Raw genomic sequence first — 23,473 nt, 5'->3', positions numbered from 1 at the left:
ATGGGACTGAATACTATGTCTAAGAATAGCCCAATCTGTTTACAAGGGGAGCTGTTGCTCCTCTTAATTACCCCTTTAGAATGAGATCTGAAGAAATGGAAGGCGCTTTATCCCCCTTTATGAATGTAATCAAGGGGTATTATGATTTGCAAATACAAATGTTGTGATACATAATGCAAACTTACATTATGTTACAGCTAGTCATAACATCTTGTGTGTGTAGGGGGAGGAAGGAGACTGCACTCTGAAAATGAGTGTACAATTCAAAAAATCCATGCTCTGCCCATCTGGGTAGTGAAGATGCAGACACTGTACACTCATCTTCACCTCAAGAGGACTGTTTAGAAATTTAGAAATGGGATGAATCATAAGATGACCAATACGGAAGTATACAAAGCCCTTTAATTTAGTAATCATTCAGACATTAACAATGAATTGCTGATTCTCCATTACTGCATGAATGCTTCTATTCATGTTCAGTAAGAATAGTGTTGATGTCACTGAAGGTGAAATGCCAGCAATATGTGTGGAAACTAACAAGTTTGCTGCCTAGCTAATGGGCACTAAAACACATCTGACCTGTATTGGAAGTCACTGCCTCCATAAGCATTAGATAAATAAACTGGACATTTACTGAGCCACATCAGAAAATAAAATTGACACTGAGATCCAAGACAAAATCAAAAGACAAAAGGTTAATATTGGTGGCACAAGGTAGTGGACTATGTACATGTTGGTTTACAACATCCACTGAACATGTGGGGGAAACAGACAAATGCATGTTCTGTAAAAGAAATTGGAAACAGTCACAGATTTTGTTTTTGGTTGTGATATACTAAAGGCAGAAGGACCGTATACTGAAAGGCACACCAATCTGGCAAGACTGTTGCAACAGGGATAAAGCATTATAGAAAATGACGAAGTTTATATCACATGGGATCACCCATTACCAATAGTTCAAAAAATAGATGCAAGAAAACCAGATGTAGTAGTCCATGAAAAGAAGACAAAAGTAGCATTGATCATTGAAATTGCTATACCCAGTGACTACAGTGTCTTACGTACAGAGAGACACAAAGTCATAAAATACTGGGATCTGCAGGCAGAAATGAGGGCAATGTGGAAGAAGAGCTCCTCAATGACTCTATTCACATGCAACCTTGACAACTGGATGAGTGACCATAAATTCATTCCGGGGTGGCACCTATGTCTCTCAAGAACAGGGGCAGTTGGTGCTGATCACAGAATCACTATCCAACTTATGACCCCATATGGTCAACAGGGTACTCAGGTTATTACAAGGCTGGGCTTATAAAGGCTCTAGGGCCATTAGCCTAGTAATGTCCTATGAACCTACACCCAGACAGTTCCAATAGTAGTAGGAGCAATGGGTCTTATATAAAAAAGAATTTACAATCGTACTTAGATATGTTACAGATACATGAAGCTCTGTATGAACTGTAGAAGGAGTCAATACTGGGCACAATGCAGGTGCTATGAAGAGCATTTCTGGTTTACATCAAAGACTGAAACAATACTAATTTCATGAACTTTAATAATTCTTTGGCTTAGGAATGGGGTCCATTCCCATCATGGTATTAGAAACCCAAAAGACATGGAGAAATTTAAAAAGGGAGAAACCACAAAGCATGTGATTATTGGTCAATAAACCACTGCCATCAACAACCACCTTTCAACAAATAACAGATTTCAGGTCCTAGACATTATGCATTCTTCTGCAGTTTACAAACCATACAATTTTCAGGTAGTCATGACATAGATGAAAGAAAAAAAAGATACATAATCTGGAGACATAATCTGCTAGTAATTTCTCCTTCCGAAAGATGGGATTGGCTTGTATATCACCAAAGAATGTTTTGATTTTACATAAAGACCAGAGAAGTGTGAGAGTTTGGATGGCACGTAGAGGGCACGTCTAGAAAATAATGAACAAAAAAAAAATGAAATGTCTTAAAGGGATAACCACAGAAGAGACTAACTCTTTTAGACTCTCCTTTTCAGAATGGTTATGTACACTTAGATTCCTGATGAAAATATGTGTACTACATTCAACGACTAAGAAAATAGTGCCCTGGAACTGTAAACCTATCATGGCTGGAACTGCCACATTTCTGACAGGCTGGTTAGACTACTAAAGATTTAATTTGCCATGTATCAGAACAACGGCAAACACGGGAGATGGAATATTGTATGTCAGGTCTAAATAAGGACAGTGTAAATACAGAACAACATACGGAGGGGTGCAATGGTAAGGTAACATGTGATGGAAGATGAAAAGCTGTTATACAGTATGATTGCAAAATAAGTGGAGCAAGTCTGAGTGACAGGATGGTAAGAAAAGGACAGTTTTGTAAGAATTTACAAAAATAGTAGATGCCCAACTGGATCCCTGTTGCAGTATTCATTCTAAGTCAACTAACTTTTCCTCTGAAACTATTATACCACTTCTCCAGTCAGTCAGCTGGTCTCCCCTAAAACATCTCCACTTTGATCTAGCAGTCAAATATTCAATGACAAATGTATCACTATCCTAAATAGGCTAGCCCCTTTAGGAGAAGATGCATAAAAGCTACATACATTCCATGGATATCTTCTGACACAAAAAAGTTTCTCAAACAGAAAGATAAAGCTTGGTATAATTACCAGCTCAAGAACCCAACTACCCTTCTACAATACTGGCAACTTCATAATCTAGCAAAAAAAAAAAAAAAAAAAAACAAATATGACAAAAAACAATACTATACTACAATCCAAATAAAGAATCAAAATAATCCCCCAAAATTCTGGGGAGCTATAAACCAACTGCTCAGACCTGGTCAAACCCCTACCACAAGTCCAACAAAAACTGACTCGTCTGACAACATAGCCATTCAATTCAACAATCACTTTGTTAATTCCATTCCGTCATTAGTACAAAACAATAACATCTCTCAGCTATTAATACCTATAAAACCACACACAAACCCTGACCCATTCCACTTTTATCCCATACAAACTGACTAAATAAAAAACTCCTAACCAAACTCAAACACACCTCAACTGGTGCTGATCAACTTCCTAATAAATACCTCAAAATAGATGCAGATGTAATTGCTACCCCATATCCATTCTTATAAATCGGTCCATCACTGAACAATACACCCCTTCACTATGGAAAGTGTCTCATGTTATTCCTCTTCACAAAGGTGGTACCGCCACTGATATTTCTAGCTATAGACCCATTTCCATCCTCTGCCCCATAACCAAAAATACTAGAAAACTGTATTCACACCCTCCTGAAAAATAACCTTAAATCCCCTACTCAACATGATTTCTGACCTAAACATAGCACTAAAACAGTCCTAGTCAGTTTCAATAAAACAGTAAACCAACATAGGAACAGTGGTTTACTTACCTCCTCTGTACTCCTAGACCTTTCCATAGCCTTTGATACAGTTTCCCACCAACAGCTTACTGATGAGCTAACCTCCATTAACCTCTCGCATTCTACCCTTACCTGGTTCATTAGTTATCTAACCAACTGTCAACCGGCGGTTATATGGGAAAATGTATTTTCATCTCCTCTACCCATCTCAGTTGGTGTACCCCAAGGATCTATTCTTGGCCCTCTACTCTTTACCATATTCACAAATAGGCTCTGTACAGCTACCCAGCATGCTTTAACAGTTCAATATGCAGATGATTCCTCCCACATGTGCTCTGCTCCATCCCTTCCCTGCTCTTCTCAGTAAAACCAAACAATCCTTTCTGGACATAGAAAAATATCTTTCTAAGTCACAATTGATTCTTAACCCTTTGAAAACTAAACTAATGCTATTTGCAAAAAAGAAAACAGTGACCCTACAACTTTCACCATTTATTCATCTAACACCACCATTATCCAACCAGTAGATCACATACAACTACTAGGGGTCACCACAGACAAATATCTCAAATTTGATCAACACTTAGCCTTAGCTATCAAGAAAGTGCACTAGGATCCCTTTATAGAATTAAGCCATTCCTAACTGACACCACCAGACATGCTATCTGTAGAGCTCACCTTCTATCCACTTTCTTATATGCCTCACTCATTTTCACGAACGTAAGAAAATGTGACTTAAAAAAACTATAATCCTGCTATTGTAAAGTAGCCCGATTTGCTTCCAATCAACCTGCTAGAACTCATCATTGCAAACTACACCAGCTCAACTAGATGGAACTTCCCAACCTCTTAACCTTTAACCAACTAGTCCTAACATATTCTACCCTTCATTACCCAGACAAATGTCCATCCATTAGCAATCTAGTACAGCATTATACCAGCACTAGAACTTTAAGGTCATATAACAAATTGCTTTTGAAGGTCACTAAATCAAATAGCTGCTAAGGGGATGCCCTGTACTTACGTAAAATAACTAAAGCTTGAAATGATATACACAACATTGTAATCCTACTAAGTTCAAGCAATTGTTGAGGGAACATCTCAATAACAATTGGATTTGCTCCTGCACCAACCCTGGTTAGCGGCACTAACGGTTGCTTCCTCTTAACTAATTCATCCCACTCCTCCCTATTCCTCACCCAACTTACCTCTACCTAATACACCACCTTCTCTCCCTTTTAGTTGCCTACCTATTTACTTCCTTTTTTGCTCCATTTTATTAAGCAATTGCTTTCTTAGCCCTTGAACTTTCTATCGTTTTGTCTCACTTTGTCGTATGTTGCAGCCCTATATCATTTTTCATCTCTTAATCCATTTATTTTCTATATGTACCTTAAATATGATTTTGTAACCATGTATCCTAAATGACTACTGTACTGTACAAACTAATACCTTATATGAATATTTTGTTATAACATTGTACTCTGTGGAGCCTTTCTCCCCGAGCCTCTGTTGAAAAAGGGCTATTTTTAGCCTCAGTAGGACATTCCTGGTAAATGAAATGGAAATAAATAAATAAAGGTATCCTGTGAAGATACTACACATCCAGCCAATATGCCAAGACTTAGGCATCTTCCTTTCATCCTATAAAGCCAATGTATACCCAAAGCGCAGGAATGCTAAATGGTACATAACAGATGTACGGGCACAAAAAAAAAAAAACTCAGGACTTTCTTTGTCTCAGATCAGAAGATGAACAAGGGAAAAATAGAGAAAGGTAAAATATGACAACAAGGAGAGGAGAAATATGCATACCAAGTCCAACTTGACTAAAAGAATAGGGGGAAAGGAGGAAGGATGCCAATACTACAAGTTCTAGTCAGACATCTACTTTAAACTACTCTGTGCCCTTCCTTGATCACTTTTACAACACTCATTATATATGGGAAAATTCCCAAAGAGTTTTAGAATAATTGGGAGGAGGAACCAGTTCTGGACCTGGAGAAGGCATCAGTTTTCAAATGTTATTTGAACCAAAATCCAATTGTTATCCTCTAAAATGAATCTTGCATCCAGACTATTGAAGAATCCACAGCTCTGGTAGAAAGGACATTTACCTGACCTGGAAGGGTCTTGCTACTGAGGGAATAGCAAAAGGAAATTCTTCTACAGAAGGTTTGCTTGGAGACATGGTAACCCATCTTTCTATCCAGAAAGGAAATAAACAGTTGAATAGACTTCATAATAGGTTTAGTCTTATGAAGATGATATCTGAGCTGCTTATGAACAAATAATTAAAATGAAAATTCTTTCTCCCTTATTTTGATGAGTTGAGAAAAGGGTAGGTAGATTTGTAGACTGGTTTAAATATAATTATTGACTGCCTTAGGCATAAAAGAAGGGTTTGTACTGAAGGAAAGCCTATCTTTGCAACAACTTAGAAAAGGAGGAAAAGCCATAAGGGCTTGCAGCTCTGAGACTCTCTTTCTGAAGTAAGATCTACCAGAAAAACTATCTTCCAGATATGACACTTTAGAGAGGAGAAGTAAGCAAGTTCAATGGGGGGGGGGGTCAAGTTTTCAAAAATGTAATTCAAGTCCCAAAGAGGAGGAGGAATAGGTTTCCTTTGCGGCATGATGTAGAAGATGCCTTTCAAAACATGCAGAAAGAGATGGACCTAAAGGCAAGCAGGTAAAAATGACTAACAGATGCACTTAGAAGAATACACCAGTCCTCACTGAGCAGCTCATCACAAAAGAGACCTTTTCTTTTTTTTTTTTTTTTGGTACCAATATTTTCCATTGGAAACACAATATTTTATTGTTGCAGTGTTTTTAGCCTCTGTAACACCTGTAAGCACATCCTTAGAAAATAAATTCCTAAGTGGAATCAAAATCTGATCATCCAGACTTTCAGGTTTAGGGCTTGCAAGTGTGGAAAAAACAAGAGAGACCTTCCTTTGTGTGAGCAAGTCCATCATGTGCAGTAATTTGCAGTGACTGCCCTTGACCAGCTGTAAAAGAAGGGAGAACCAATGTTGTCTGGACCAACAAGGGGGTCTCCAATATCATTTTTAGACAGACCATCTTGGTTATCAGCAGGACCTTTGGGATTACAGGAAATGGAGGAAAGACATACAGAAATTTGCCCTGCCATGTGACTGACAGGACATCCTTTCTCAAAGCCTATGGGTACGTAACTCTGGAGCAGAACAGTCTGAGTTGCCTGTTCATAGTGGAGGCAAAAAGATTTATTTGGGGAATTCCCCACTGGTGAACAGTCTGCAAGAATGCATCTCTGTTTAACATCCATTCATGAGGGTCTGTCCTGGATCTGCTCAAATAGTCTACCATAGTACTCCTCTTAGATGGTATGTAAGCTGTGTGCCTGAAGAAAAAGGCTTTTCTGAATGGCTGTTTCCTAGCCAGCCAATGCAAGTATGCAGAGACAACAAGATTTTGTCCTTTCCTGTTTATGTATCATGTAATAGTGATAGTATCTGTCTGGATTCAGAGAGCTCCTGGAGACAAAGGTGATGAAAGGAATAAAGTGCTAGAATCAGGGCTTTCATCTCTTTTGAGATTCATATGGTTCTTCCTCTTCTGCCTTGGTCAAAAACCATGGACATTTATGTTCATTAAACATGTTCTCTATGCCAGTCCTGAAGCATTTGTTGAAAGCTTCTGGTAAGGTTAAGAACCAGAAAAGGCATTCCTGGTTGAGTGATAGTGCCTGATATACCAAAGAAATTCCTTATTGATGAACAGCAAGAGAGAAATTGTGAAGTTCACAGGATGGCAGTGCTGTGCCCAAATGGACTTGGGATACCACTGAATCTTCCTCATGTGGAGTCAGGCAAAATAAATCATTGGCACAGTTGAAGCCATATACCTCAGGGCTCTTAGCATCTCTCCTTTGCTGAGGTCATTTTTTAAGGGAAGGAGTGATGTAGTTAGAAAACGGTCTTTGTGCTGAGACAGAAATGCTTTCATGGAAACTGTGTTGAGAAGGAAACATAAAAATACCCAATATAAGAAGGTAGGACAGACTTTTTCAATTTTTTTTATAAAGCCCAGGTGAAAGAAAAGGTACATGATGAACATGAGATTTGAAAGAAGCTTGTCTTTCGAGGAAGACTGGAGAAGGAGATAATCTAGGTAAGGTTCGATATGTATATCCTGGACACTGCACAAAGCTGTAACAGAGACTAAGCATTGGGTAAATTTTCATGGAGCTGCAGAAAAGACCAAAGAGCAAAGCAAAGAACTGAAAATGAGATAGTATGGTACCAAATCCCATTTATTTTTTGTGATCTTGATGGATGAGGATACAAAGATATGCATCTTTCAGATGCAGGGAGACCAAGAAGGCTTGAGGAAGGATCACTGGAAGAAGGGTTTGAAGACAAAGCCACATGAGCTCCACATCTTGGTATATCCTTTTTATTCTCTCTCCTTCCCATTTTCAGCCAAGAATATACTCTCACCCTGCCCCTTTCCATCCACAATGCCCATATTCTTTCCCAATAATGTCTTAAGCCCTGTATATGTCAAACACACTTGTTTCTCTATAGCACACTTTCTCACCACCTCCTCAAATTCCTCATTCTGCTCTGCCTTGAACAAATTCTCCCTTCTCCTCATCCCATATTTACTGATTTACTCAGCACTGTGGCCCACTGAATCCCATTCTGAATGCCAATGATTCCTCTAACTCTACTCTTTTAACCATCTCCACAATTCCGTTTTCTGCCCTCTCCACACTTTGCATATAGCCCTTCATTTCCTGCTCTACCCCCTTCTCCAACAACATCCACAGTAGCTATACCTAATGTTTCCTCTTGAATCGCTGATTCATACTCCTTGACTATCAAGCACTTACTGAAATCCAGCAAACTTCATCTTCCCTCCTGCTTTCTTTAATGTTCAAGGGAATTGTTATGGCTAGGCTTGTATAGGCCCTAGGGCCGATAGCCTAGTACCAACCTATGAACCTAACCCTCTTTCCCTTTTCACATACAGTTGTTGCACAGTCTCTGAACTGTATACAACCCCTTAGCCCCAGGAGATATACCTACACAAAACCATAAGTAAGTTCTTTTTCCTCAGCACTTTAGTTCTACCATCCCAAATCTGTAAAACGGTTGCACCATATACCTAACAACCATGAATGTGCTACAGCTGTTCTACCCAATTTTGCTGTCTGATTTCCTACAAACTTGGCAATACCAGAATGCCCAAGTACCCCCCCCCCCCCCCCCCAGGTGTTCACAACAGTCTTTTGAGAATGAAACTATGACCCAAACTCTTCTCCAAAGTTTATAAATACATCAAATATTTTTGGAAAACATATAATTCACCTGCATTAACAAAGGCATGCAATTACCACCAGAAGACTAAAGCTATACCTCACCCCTTTTGTTCTCACTAATTCTGCTAATATCCCCTAAAATCTGGGCTAACACTTCCATCAACAGGAAGGAAAATGTTTGGGTGACAGTAGGCTGCCCTGTAAACTCACCCATTCTAGCTTGGCCATTTCTCTTATTCACCATTACCCTTACAGTCAGAGATTCATACATACTTTTATCTCATGTACAAAAGACCCCACCCGATCACCTCAATCAGAACCTTTAATAGAACATGTTTCTTAGTAGTTAGGTGGCCTGGTCCAACAGACCCTTTCTAGTCATGATACAGATACAAGGCAGACAACTTCAGTTTAGTTGTTCTATTGTTTGGTCACTTAGTCGATTCCAGTTTTTTGTAACTTCAAATAATAAAACTCTACGGTGTTTATATGGACTTTGGTGAACTAGATCAGTAACACGTTGTTGTGAGCCGGTATGTGTGTAGGGAGGTTGGGTGGGCGTACTGATATGTACATACACCACTCAATCTGGGGGCCACAATAATGGGGTTTAGTGGCATGCTCATAGATGGCTTACATCTGTTAACAAATACTTATTTAAGTTCTTGCACATTCATATTCATTACTTCAGTAGTGCTGTGCCTGGCAGCCTCTGTTGCCTCCTTTTCCTTTTGCCTTAATCTTTTCCAGTATCACTGTTTTCTCTAGTGAATCATGACTCCACATTACACAACCACAGAATGTGAATTTAAGTTTTGTTATAAAACCTTCCAATGAACTGTTTATGTTTATTTCTTTGCAGTTCTTTTCTCACATACAACAGTTCAAAATCATTGAGTTCCCAATGCACACACTTACTTATAGTCTGTCCACAACAATGTTATTACTAGGAAAGCACAGCTCTGAACATATGGACTTTTGTTGACAATGTGATGTCTTTGTACTTTAAAATCTTATCCAAATTTACCATTGCTTTCTTTCCAATAAAAAAAAAAAAAAAACAATTGGGCTCAGACCATCTCCAGAGAATTTTGAGTCCAGGAAAATAAAATCTGTCATGTTCTCAACTTCTTTCCAATCAATCTACACAGAATTCTTAAGTCTAGTAGATAATTTTAACTTTTTAAATACCAAACAGAAAATATGCATTTGCACTTTTTACTTCCATTTTCATCAACTAGTTCTTCAGCTCATCCTCACTTTCAGCTATCAGAGTGATATCTGCATATCTGAGGTTAATATTTCTCCTCAAAATTTTGTTTCTAGCATGTGATTCATCTAAGTCAGCATATTGCATGAAATGCAGTCCAAAAAAATACTATCCCACCGGTAGTAATTTGTGCAAGAAATAACTAATCAAACAAGAATAGTTGTGTAAAATCTTACCATAACCATAGATGTCCTTATCTTCCATGTTGCAGTATTCTTGGTGTGGGATTTCCTGCCTTCAGATGACTCTACGTTGGCTCCTATACAAAAGCTTCAGCTTGGTTGTTGCAGTTGTGTGGGCCGTCACATGTAGGGCCATAAACCAGGGACCCTATGTGTGACGTCTGCACGCACAATCCTCAGAACTTGAAGCTAGGCAGGCAAAGTAGATAGCCCAACAGGATAGGCTGCCAAAGGTGACATTTATAAGGCCCTGGGTCTCTTCTGTAATGAAGAGAGGCATTAGGGAACAGTTAGACTGGTAGAGTCAGTGAGGGGGTATGGTGGGTGTGAAGGAATACTGCAACATGAAAGACAAGGACATCTATGGTTATGGTAAGATTTTACACAACTATTCTATGTCCTTCTAATCCTATGTGGCAGTATTCTTGGTGTGGGAGATTACCACAGCTTAGTTTGATGAAAGGGTGGCGGATGCAGAAGATGATTTCACAAAGCCTTGTAGGATTGCCCTGGCAAATCCTGTGCGTGCTTTGGAGATTTAGTCCAATTTGCAATGTTTGGTGAAATTGTGGATAGTGGACCATGTAGCTGCTTCCATAATGGAAGCTGTGTCCGTGCCTTTTTGGAAGGCCTTGGAAATGGCCACTGCTCTTGTGGAGTGTGCCTTAACCCCAACTGGAGGGGGTTTTCCATGGTGTGAGTAGCAGAAACAGATTGTCTTTCTAATCCAGGATGCAATGGTCTGTTTGGTGACTGCCCTGCCCAATGCCCTGGGGTGGAAAGATACAAAGAGTTGTTTGGATTTCCTAATGTATTTAGTCTTGTCCATGTAAAATCTCAGTTTCCTGTGGACAACTAGGGAGTGGAGTATCCTCTTTCCTTGGTTAGTGGGACAGGGAAAAAAATTGGGTAGGCGAATGGATTGATTTAGAGATAAGTCATTGACTACCTTGAGCATGAAGGAAGGGTTAGTACTCAGTGTGACCCTGTCCCTATGACAAATGGTGTAAAGTGAGCATGCCATTAAGGCTTGTAGCTCAAAAACCCTTCCGGCAGAGGTAATAGCCACTAACAGTACTGTTTTCCAAGTACAAAACTGTAGAGAGGCTGTATTATCCAGTTCGAAGGGGAGCTGGGTGAGTTTTTCCAGGATGAAGTTTAGGTTCCATGGAGGAGGAATAGGCTTCTTAGGTGGTCTGATGTGTAAGAGCCCTTTAAGGAAGAGTTTCACATGTAGCCTGGCTAACAAGGGGGGATCTAGAGGTAAGCAGGCTGATAATGCGGAGAGGTGCACTTTCACGCTCAGGAGGTCTGCTTGCTTGTTGTCCTGTGAAGAGATGTAACTGGCTTGCAGGGATAGGTTGTGCTGGTATGCTAGGTCCCAAATTAGTAGGGCTAGCCTGCACAATTGGTATGCCTTGGTACCTCCCTGTTTGTTGATGTACCACATAACAGTGGTATTGTCCATTACTATCAGAAGAGGACCTGATAGCAGTAGTGGTAGGAAGGTCTGTAGAGCTAAAAGAACTGCTGTCATCTCCTTTACATTGATGTGTTTGGTTATCATGGGAGGTTGCCACTGGGCTTGGACTCTGGAAGAGTGCAAGGTGGCTCCTCAACCTGAGTCTGAGGCATCTGTATGCAATATCTGTGTGGGTTGAGGGGGCTGCAGTGGAAGCCCCTGAGTTTAGTTGTACTTGTTGGATCCACCAAATGATTTCCTTCTTTAAACAGGGAAGAAGGGGGATAACTTGTTCCAAGTGATTCTGGTGTTGTGACCAGATATTTTTGAGGTACCATTGCAGTTTTCACATATGCATTCTGGCCAATGGTAGCATGGGAATGGTTGCTGCCATCAATCCCAGGACTGGAAGGCATTGCCTTGCAGTGACTGTCTGGGAGAACAAGACTTCCTGGAAGTGGGAAGTTAGAGATAGAACCTTGTCCTGTGGGAGAAAGGCTTTCATTCATTCTGTATTGATTCTGCAACCTAGGAATATCTTGTCCTTGTCTGGGTTCAGGGAGGACTTCTTGAGGTTTGGGGTGAACCCTAGACTTTGTAGAAGGGACATAGTGAAGTGCAGATGTCTTAAGAGGGAATCTTTGGACTGTGCTAAAGATAAGGATGTCATCCAGATATGGGTAAATCTGGATTCCTTCGATCCTGGCTGGAGCTAGGCACTTTGTAAACACTCTTGGGGCAGTGGATAAACCAAAGGGCAAAGCCGTAAATTGGAAGTGTGAGGATGGGCCAGAGAAATGCAGGAAACATCTGTGTGAGGCCCTGATGGGAATGTGAAGGTAAGCATCTTTTAGGTCCAAGGTGACCATGAAAGCATTTGAGGGTATGAGGGCTAAGAGAATGGGAAGTGACAGCATTTTGAAGGTGGGTACCTGCAGGTAAAGGTTTAGGAAGGAGAGTTACAAAATGGGTCTCCAGGGACCGTCCTTTTGAGGGACCAGGAACAGATGTGAGTAGAATCCCTTTCCTTCTTGTCCTGTGGGAACTGGCTCTATTGTGCCTTGTTGTTGCAGGTCTGACAGAATTTGTGGAAGAACATGGTACTGATTTTTTGGGGGAAATGGAATGCCCTTCCAGGGGGGAATTTGTTTCCAGGATAGAAAGTACCCTTTTTGAATAACGGTTAATACCCATTGGTCTGTAGTGATTTTTTTCCAGAAGGGGAGACAGTGGGTAAGGCGAGCTGAGAGGGGAAGATGGGTAAGGCAGTCGCACATTATTAGGACCTCCCCTGTCCTGAAAGGGTTGTCTAGGCTGAGGAGGTGGGCCAGTAGGCCTGGATGAGGAATGTCTTCTAGATATTTTGGAGGCAGCCACTTGGAGTTCTGTGCATACCTTCACAAAACACTACCACCTGCCTTTATATACCAAAACTAGAGCAGGCTTTGCCACTGCTGTGTTGCAGGGCATTCTGGCTGCTCCCAGTTCCACCTAGTGCCTACCACCCTGTGTGTAGCTTTGGGATTCTACCCATCTGTGATTACTGCAGCTGTAGGCACGATGAACATAGTACAGTTTTGTACCTACCATAAATGTAGATGTTTGAGTGCTAATACAGCTGCAGTACAGGTTTCCCTCCCTCCTTCCCCTCTTGGTAAAGGCCTAGTGGCTAACACCTCCTCATACAACCTGTTTGGGTTATCCTTCTATGGTGTATTTGCTTGTAAATACTGATTTTTGATTATATTGCATTGCTTGACTATATACATATATATTTTATGTATTGCCTTCCTTCTGGGGGCACCTGACATCTGGGGCAAGAAAGACTGAAGAATATGGTGTTGGCTGTGTCTTATATACCCCTGCCACACTGACGTCAGGAAAGAATGCGACAACAACCGACGCCGGACCTAGACTTTGGAATTCGGCCGACTGAGGACCCGCCTGATGGCAGAAAACCCATCTGTGATTACTGCAGTTGTATGCACGATGAACATCTTGTTCATTATTCTAATTACACAAACATTTTAACAGTCTAGTCATCGCTGATAAATATAACAACCTCTTTGGTGTTATTTCCAGAAGGTGCTGCAAATCACCATAAAACTAGTCGACTTTCTCCTATCTGGCATATGCAGCTGGAGCATAAACTTTTATCACTGTAATGCTGAATGGCTTGCCTTGCACTCTGAACAAAATTATTCTAAATTTTCTTTTATTTTAACCAAGCACTGATTTTTTGATACCCTTTAATTAACTATGAGGGCTACTCCAGTTCATCGTCAATATTATTTGTCCACAGTAGAAAATCTGACAACCTAATGTAAACTGACCCATTCCACTCCACTTTAGTTCATTAACTCCACAGATGTTAACGTTTCTTACTCTCATTTTAACCACATCAAGTTGATCTTGATTTATCACTTTCCAGTGATCTACAGTTCTTCACAGCACTGGACTTTCCTTTCATTTCTGAGTCCTTCAGCAGATGAATGTCACTGTGACTATAATTCAGATGCTTCATAACCTGCAGTGATACTCTTACCACCCCTCTGCTCTTCACAAGTAGCATACTGGGCACCTTCAGACCAGAGGTTCTTATCTTCCAGTCTCATTTCAACATGTCGCTTGATTGCTTTCATTCACTGTTTTTCTTGGGGAAAAAATACTTGTGAGATGCAACTAAACAGAACAGACGTTACGTATTACAGGCTTGCTTGCAAGGTGTGGTTATCTGCCCTATAAGGAGTAAAACAGGAGTAGGTTATAAGATGTCAGTCCCCTATACCTATTTACTTATGTAACAAGATTGTGGAGCATGATGGTTAGACATCTTAGACTGACAGCCACATCAAAAATATACTTTAACAAATGGGGTGTGTTGTTGCTCATCTGATGGAAAGGTGACCCTTCATGCCAAGATAAAAACAGAACAACTGAACAAAGGAAGAAAGATTACATTGGCTGCTTAAGGCAGCAGGAGTCAAAAAGAGAGGTTAATTAAAGCATGGAAGAAGCAGAAAATGATTGTAAAAACAGACTATCACTTGAAGCATAAAACCAGAAAGGTGTTAGGGAATGCTGGCAGGGTTTGGGATGAGTGTATGAAGTATTTGAAAGAAAAGTCAAAGAGGGTGAGAGGGGAGAAACATTTCTAAAGGATGAAAGGAGTATGTCTTGTAGCTTCTGGTTGAGTCCTTGTGGGGTATTACATTTTTGCTGATTACATCGAGTGGAAGATGGTGGAATATGGTTACATTGAGTGGAAGATGGTGGAATATGGTTCCATTGGATGTTCAAGTACCAACAGCATGAATCTACAAGCTTTGAGAAATTAAATGCAACTAAGGGGAAATGCACACTAAGAGTGAAATTCTGTCTCGGAGAACTCTCCCTCTCTGAGGCACAGTAAGCTTGGACTTTGTATGTTTATACTTATATTAATATGATAACCTTCTAAGTAGTGGAGGTGTAGGGTACATCCTACCACTTTGGGAATGCAGGGCTTCTCCCACTGTACAAGAATACTTTTGATGTGTAGCAGTGGGTTTTACACTTTGCTGTTACATGCAGAGAATCTTGCTTATTATTTACTTTAGTTTCAAGGCTTGCACAGTACAGTCTTGAACTTCTGGTAAGGCACCCTTACAACAACATGTTATGAGTATAAGGCGGCTCATTATCAGACATGCAAGACCTGATACTGCAGTTCCTGACACCCTGGAAACTAAACTAGGAGTCAAACCAGAAACAGTAAATTCTGAAACTTGCTCTTATATTTGTGAAGCAGTTTGTAGGAATACCCTCTGCATCCCCAATATGGGAAACACTAACCCTACTTCTTATATATACTAGCTCTGATACAGTAGTACCATGGGGTACAGGGAACATTCTGAGGTACTGCAATCTCAAACATGGCACATTTGTTATAATTAGCACTTTCAGTTTCAGCGTTCCATGGTTAACAATTACAGTCCTTGAGATGTCAAAAGGCATCTGTTTAAGGTACTAGAGTTCATGCATTTTTGATGCAACTATCACCTTTACTTTTTTCTTTAATTCTTTTTAATAAAAATAATTTACAAAAAAATGTTAAAGTGATCCTTGTTTTGTTGGGGGATCAGATATCAAAATCCACTATATTCATATTTGCTGACTGGTGCACAGGTCTCTAAATGCTACCAGTTATCTGATAAAATTGCCTAACAAATGCATGATTATAACCATTCCTTACAAATTACTGTGGTTGGGATAGGATAAGAGCATCACTAGCAAGCAATCAGAAGGACTATAAAAAAGATTTGTCTTCTCATCCAGTTATCAAGACGACCCGTAAAAGTTGCTAAAAATAGTACTATGCTTGACTTGTAGTGGTAACTTATTCGTAAGGTAGAAATGTGTTAAATTAGGAATTTATGCCTTCAGTGAGTCTTGCTCAGAATAGATCTTATACACCCCCAGCAAATGATACAATCTACACCTTTAGCAACATGTTCTCTATATAGAGATTAATCATCCTGGCTCGCAGGGAAGCTCCTAGCTACTCCAACTACAATTCTAGTAGAGAAAGTCACAGCAATCTATGCTGTACAGCCCAGGATAAGTGAGAACTCACAATTATTCCTAGCAAGTGCAAACAGAAAAGTGGCTTTGGAGTTCTAACTTCCTTGGCTTAGAGCTACTCTTACAGAAATCACTGTAGACTATACTGATTGTGCAGCTGTTCCAGTCTCAGCTGTTTCCACAAGACCTCCAACCTGGACATAGAGAAGAGCTAAATGCCAAAGAAAAGGCAGAGACTCAGAGACAAAGGTAAACAATAAAACACCCCTGCAAATGACAAGCTGTGCCCTTTTCAGCTTGCACAAAACCTAAGAATTTAAAACATCTTGCTTTTTTACACTAGTCAAAAGAAGAATGTGCCCTTGTAAATTAAGTCAACAAGAGGTACAAAGGTGGAAGAGGATTCCCAAAATGTACAGAATAAGGACTCTGGAATTAAACTGACATGACAGACAGGCAGCTGAGAATCAGCTTTTGGTGGGGGGCTTCTCTCTGCCAGATTCTGCTCCCATCAAAGCCACTCATTCTTTGCCACTCTCTGTAGTGGCTGTAAGTATGTCAGGAATATAATAGTGACGTCAAGCTTGACATTCACAGAACCATCTGAGCCATGAAATAAAACAGCGGAACAGTTGAAAAGGTGCTAAGGGAAACATACCCACTACCTTCTCAATCGAAGCTTTGACACTTCAGCTTTAATGCAACTGACACTGTTCCAACCACCTGTTTTTTTTTGCAAACAGCTGACCTGCTACTCTTGTCTGGAACATCAGACTTCATTTTAAAATTTTGTCTTTTTGCTACAAAAACTTAACTTCAAGTCCATAAACAAAGAAGTAATGTGTCTTTCTGATCTTAAACATTACAACGTTATGCACAGTTTCTCCGCATACACAACTTACATTTTAGTCCTTAGAGCTTTTAATTTCAGGGCTCATGTGCTGTGACCTAGTACTTTAATTGATAGAAGAACTGCTGAAATCCCAGATAAACTGTATGCACATATGTAGTTTAATGTTTTTAGACTGTAAGGATATGCCTTTAGAAGCCTCTCAGCAGCTCAATTTTAAAGCCTTCTTATAGGTTCATAGGTTGGTACTAGGCTATCAGCCCTAAGGCCTATGCAAGCCTAGCCATAAAAATTCCCTGGACATTTCTTCCCACAATATTTATAGGTTCATAGGTTGGTACTAGTCAGAATGACATCTAGCACCTGCTTATTGACTGATGCTATTGGAGAGCTCAGGGAATTAGCCAGGCGCAAGGTTCAGGGTTTGAAGCTGGGGGTGCAGAATCTGGCCTGCCTGCTGGGACAGCTGGGAAGGGATCTGAGGCAGGTGCCATGGATCCAGCAGTGACATACTGCGCAAGAGGGGTTACCATTGTTGGTATGGCCAGTCTGGTGCAATCAGTACTGTCCTTGGTTTGTCTTGTTTGATCTTTAGCAGAGCTTCGAGAGGAGAGGCAGAGGAGAAAAAGCATAAACTGAGACGTTTTCCCAGATGAAGGACAGGGAATCCACTTTTCCAAGCTTGGCTGTGAGAAGTCCTTGTGCAGAATGTGTCCAACTGGTAGTTCTGAGGGCAGGCAAACAGGTCTATCTCTGGGTTCCCCCATTTGCTTCTCAAAATGTTGAATATCCTTGGTTCCAGTTTCCACTCGTGTGGGTCCATGAGATTTCTGCTTAAGTAGTCTGCCAGTGAATTTAGCTTGCCTGGCAGAAATTGAGCTTGTAGGTGCACTTGGTAGTTCAAGGCTGTGTTCCACAGAGCCATGGCTAGTCTGCAGAGAGGATACAAGTGGGGTCCCCCCTGCTTGTTTATGTACCACACAACAGTGGTGATGTCTGTCTTTACCAATAATTGTCCTGGATGAATGTGGTCCTTGAAGGCTGTCAATGAATTCTGCACAGCTAACATTTCTTTTTGATTGATATGCAGGTGCATCTGACTCTGGTTCCATTTGCCGTGAATGCACTGCCCTGCCAAGTGAGCCCCTATGCATAATCTGATGCGTCTGTTCGGGTTTGGGCGGCAGGGGGTAGAATGAATAGCAGTCCCTTGTTGTGGTAGCAGGCCTCTGCCCACCAAAGTCTTTATGCAAGGAATGACTGGAATCATTGATTCCAGGTCCTGTGAATGTTGACGCCATAGGCTTTTTAGCTACCATTGTAGTTTCCTCATATGCAGTCTTGCATGTGGAAGTAGTAGAATGCAAGAGGCCATGAACCCCAAGGCTTGCAGGATTTTCCTTGCAGATAGCTGGGTCTTTGTGGCCAGTAGTTTGAAGTAGGCTGTCAAACTCGTTTCTCTGGTGTGAAGTAAGTCATCTGGGAAGTTGTGTTCAAGTTTGCTCCCAGGAATACAATTTGTTGGCAGGAAATTAGAAGAGATTTCATTTAGTTTATGGTGTACCCAGTGAGGTTAGAAGTTTCTTTACAAATGCCAGACTTAGAAGCATATCCTGGCTTTCTGCCTGAATTAGACAATCATCCAGGTATGGATATATTTAAATATTTCTTTGCCTGCAAAATGCAATGACTGGAGCTAGGCACTTTGTGAAAACCCTGGGCGCAGTAGACAAGCCAAAGTGAAGTGCAGAGAAAGTACAGTTTTGTACCTGCCATAAATGTAGATGTTCGAGTGTAGACACTGCTGCAGTTATTACACTTGGGTTATCCTGCCGTAGTGTAATATGCTTGAATTAACATTTCTGATGCTTGCTGCATTCTAGTCTAGGGAAGTCCTTGTTAGTGCAGTAGATTAAATCTTTGTTTGTAATGTCTATGAACCAATTTTTTAATTCCTATGTATGCTCTGCTGGATTTTGGACTGCCATTTTTTTCCTACACTAGTACATGCTAAGGATAATCCTGTAGTGTTGTCAAAGTATTACAAAGGAGCTGGCACTTCTAAATCCCCGAACTCTAGGAAAAATAAATGACATATCTACAACACTCTGTTATGTGCATCTAACCTTGGTAAAATACTAAACTTTACAGTATAAAGCTTAAATCTTTAGCAAGTGTTTTAACCTTTTCTCTGTAAGATCACTTTTGCAATTGTGTCAACATCAAAACTGCAGCTTACAATCACTCCATCACTCTAACAACCAAATGCCATATTCCAGACTACAAAACATGCTTTCTTACTTCTTTGGAAAACTGATATCAGCAGGTAGCCAAGCATACCTACAAGCAGTCTGGTAAAGTTTTCTGGCAAAGAAAATTGACTGCCTTATCAATTAGACTGTTTAATTTTCAAACACGGTATCTTAAAAGTTTGTGTGTGTGTGTGTGTGTGTGTGTGTGTGTGTGTGTGTGTGTGTGTGTGCATGCACACACCTGTGTGACATTTTTACCCCTGTGCCTGCTGACCATCAGTCCACCTCTTGATCATACATTCCACTGTCCAAAGGGAGGGGGAATCACCCAGACATCCACTGGTGGATTAAGTTCTTGCCTACATCCCAGTACTGACAGGATTTTTTTCATTTTCATGTCCTAACATCAGCCCTGGTGGTGACATATGCATTTGAATCTCCATAAAGGCCAACTATGTCCCTACTTCACTTACATGCACTGACACTGGTCACCATGACTAGCTTGGGTGGCCACCTCCACTTCCTTCTAGCATTAGCTCTTCACATCACAATGGCCCTTCACTTTCAACTGTGTCCATGTCATCACAACAGTGATGCAAGGCTGGGCAGGAGCCACTGTCCCCATGCCCCCACACAACAAGAACACCTACCTTTCCGAACTACTACTTTAAAGCGTCAGGGCCACTAGTTGAACTTAGATCATATGGGCTGCAGTCAGGGCTTCATTCCTCTATACCACCAAAACAAGCATGCAAAGTAACTGTGTAGATGAGAATAAATCCTAAAAAAACTGCCATGGCCGAAAGGATGAGAACTCCTGTGCTAAAACATATTTCAACCCCCACTAAGAAAAACAGCCATACAGCTGTAGAGCTGTCTGCACTGTAGCAATAAAGAAAGACAGGCTTTTGAAAAGTTAATAGACTAGTAGAACTAATGATTCTTCAGATCCACAAACCCTTATATGCAGCTGCACAGAACAAAAGGACACTGAAAATGGGGCACTATGTAAATGATCCCTGAAAAATGAACTCTCTTCTCCAACCAACACATCAAGAAGGCTTTAGGGTGGTTGCAAAAATGACCATTTCTAACCACATCCTGGAAAAAAATCTTACCTGCACAGTAGACTTGCTACCTAAGTCCATGAACACACACGCACACACACACACACACACACACACACACACACACACACACACACACACACACACACACACACACACACACACACACACACACACACACACAGTCAACAGTACAGCAAAGCAAGTGAACCACAGATGTATGCTGCCAACACAGGAAAGGCACTAAATTCCCTATATGTACGCAACACAGCCAGACATGCAAAGCACAGTGACATTATTGTTGACCACTATCCACAACAGGAATCCAGTTATATTAAACAAGAAGGCTGACTGCCCAGCACTGCAGAGTCATATGGACAGTAACCAAAACCAGATTCAATATATTGGGGTGAAATTCACTGAGGAGTCACTTTTAAAATGACAAGTATTTACTAAAGAGGTAAATGCACACATCTGATTATGTTTGTTCTGGTCTGTTCTGTTCTGTTTGGAGTTCAAACAAAAGGAGAAAGAGGGAGGAGGGTAGGGAACCCAGGTTCAAAAGAGGAAAAAAAAGTGATGCTGGAGATACAAAATAAATAAAAGGGGGAGGAGGTAGGGAACCCAGGCTCCAAAAGGGATAAAAGGTGGTGCTAGAGATACAAAGTAAATAAAATCCACTGCAGGATTTAAGTTTATTTCAACTCATTCAAAATTGCATTTATGTTTCTAGCATTTCACTGGATCATTACATCCATATTAGTATGGATGGAAAGGATGGTCTTCAGGCTGCTTGTCAGATCTCAGCCAGCAAATATAGAGCTCCAGCCATGAGCACCCTTAATCTTTTCCCTACCCACAATGAATCTGTAGGCAAAACTACCTCAAATTGAGTTTTCTGACCAAGAAGGATAGGTCTCCTGCATGGAGACCAGAGGAAATGAATCTATAAGATTCTCCAGGTCAATCAGAAATGTCAATTTGGAAGGGAGAAGGAGGGAGGGTTGCCAAATCGGATGGATGTAGATGAAATGATCAGAATCACCAGCTATGGAATACTTGGGTGGATCATGACAGGAGACCCTTCTAGATAGTACTTCCAAAAGTAGCCCTAGACCTTGAGATAACATCATCTTTGCAAAGCTTATCAATAGACTAAGTTGCTTCAGCACAGATTTTGTAAATAAAAGAGTTTCTAAAGAAGGTTGGAGATGTAGTAACAGACCTCATAGAATGAGCCTTAGGTCTGCATGATAAAGGACAGTTGTTAGCTGAAGAAATAAAAACAGTACAGGTAACCCAGTTAGAAAACCATCTGGAAAGAGACACCTTGGAAACGTTAGAACCCAGCCTGTTCATTGCAAAGGATATAAAAAACAGTGTCTTTTCTAAAAGGTTTAGTTCTGTGCAGGTAAAACGTTAGCTGTTGTATAAAATCTAACGTATGGAGGATGTATTCCCCCGTGTTTGAGTGACTGGGGAAAAAATGGTAGAATGAATAAGCTTGTTCAAATTTGTTTCAGATTCCACCATGGGAACAAAGTAAGGATTTGTGCACAATGAGAGACTGTCCTTATGAAATACTAAAAAAGGCAGAGTAGGGGACAGGACATGTAATTCTAATATTCATCTGGCAAAAGTTACTACTACCAGAAATAAAATCTTCCAAGAGAGAAATTTCATAGAAATTGAAGATTATCACTCAAAAAGGGGCCTCACATGTGAATCTAGAACAAAACTGAGGTCCCATAGTGGGATTAGTTCTCTGACTGTACGATGGAGAAATAAGGCTCCCCTGAGAATGGCTTTACATAGACTACGCAATGCTACAGTATGGGAGTCAAAACCATGGTAGAAGTTAGAGACTGTGGTCAGCACTAGATCCTGAAGAAATAGTTGCTTGAGAAAGTAATACCTTGGAAACAGAAGCCTTAGAAGGGGATTTCCATTTGCTATGGTATACCCTATGAGCTGCATATCTGACATGCCACCACTGGATTGAGAGACCACTTATGAGGCAACAGAATGGACCTGTTGAGCCTATTGGCAAGACAGTTGCTCTTTCCAGGAATGTACATTGCTATTAAGAATCAATATTTTGCAATCATCCACAGCTACACTCTCATGGCTTCTTGGCATAAAAGACAGGACCGGTCTCTTCCCTGCTTACTGATGTACTGAACTACTGTCATGTTGTTGGTTTGTATGGAAATTAGTCCTGGATGCAAGAAGTCCTACACTTCCTGCAATGTGAGGAGGACACAATTTCAGACCAGTGTTCTCCATTATCACACGTTTTGCTGCCCACATACCTCTCAACTGTCTCTCATTTGCACCACTTCCCTGATTTTCTGTTAATTTACTGAGGATTAGAGTCAGTGAATGATGTCAGGCATTACAGTTTCATGTTCATAGTTACTGTCCAGAAAATGCATGTTGATACAAAAACTGAAGTGGATTAGCATTTAAAAAATACCCCTAATTTTAGATATCTGTCCTTTATTATTTTTGGCCTTGTTCAGAATTCTTGAGCAAAGAAGTTTAGAGGTATAGCATTGTGCAACCTATATGTTTAGCATCCTGCAATTGTGGAGACAACCGTGACTTTGGCTCAAATATTTCCTCTTCTCTTAAAATCTGTGACTTTTTGAGAAAAATGTGGTGGAGTACAGTCAGTAAATAAAAATACCTTTTTCTAGGAGTGCCCTAAGACTGTGAGAAAACAAAACAGGAGCAAATGTGCATCAGTACTAATAATTAGATGGTAAAATATTTGTGTCATGAACCAAGTTATGTTTGGTGTATGTTAAAAACAGTAACAATGGTCTTAAGTTATGACCTGAAAATGTATACTTATGAGGGAAGAACAGCTGAAAGTGCCCAACAGGCCACAATATGAAGAGTGAAGTGCTTCCACATGCTGTAAGCTAGTAACATGCTTATACTCAGAAACATAAACTTGTTCTTTTGGTGACTCTGCTGCATGACAGAGACTGGTTTGTTGGGCACTTGTGCCAAACAGTTCACAATACTCTTATAAAATTCTTTTAAGATGTCATACAATTGTAGACAGAAATCATGAAAGGTTGGAGACAGAGGACGGTGACTAAGTTTGTCGACAAATCATTTGCA

General features: G+C 40.5%; 1 protein-coding gene across 4 annotated transcripts in view; it reads right to left on the bottom strand.

Annotated features, from left to right (window-relative positions):
* The window catches only part of MEF2D (myocyte enhancer factor 2D), a 1,758,957-nt gene that overhangs the window by 237,827 nt on the left and 1,497,657 nt on the right, over positions 1 to 23,473 (bottom strand). The window lies entirely within an intron of this gene.

Source organism: Protopterus annectens, chromosome 8.part0 (assembly GCF_019279795.1).
Source record: "Protopterus annectens isolate FY-2018-M chromosome 8.part0, PAN1.0, whole genome shotgun sequence".
NCBI classification, from domain to species: domain Eukaryota; kingdom Metazoa; phylum Chordata; order Ceratodontiformes; family Protopteridae; genus Protopterus; species Protopterus annectens.
Note: the sequence above shows the minus strand (reverse complement) of the source record. Positions and strands in the feature narration are given on the sequence as shown.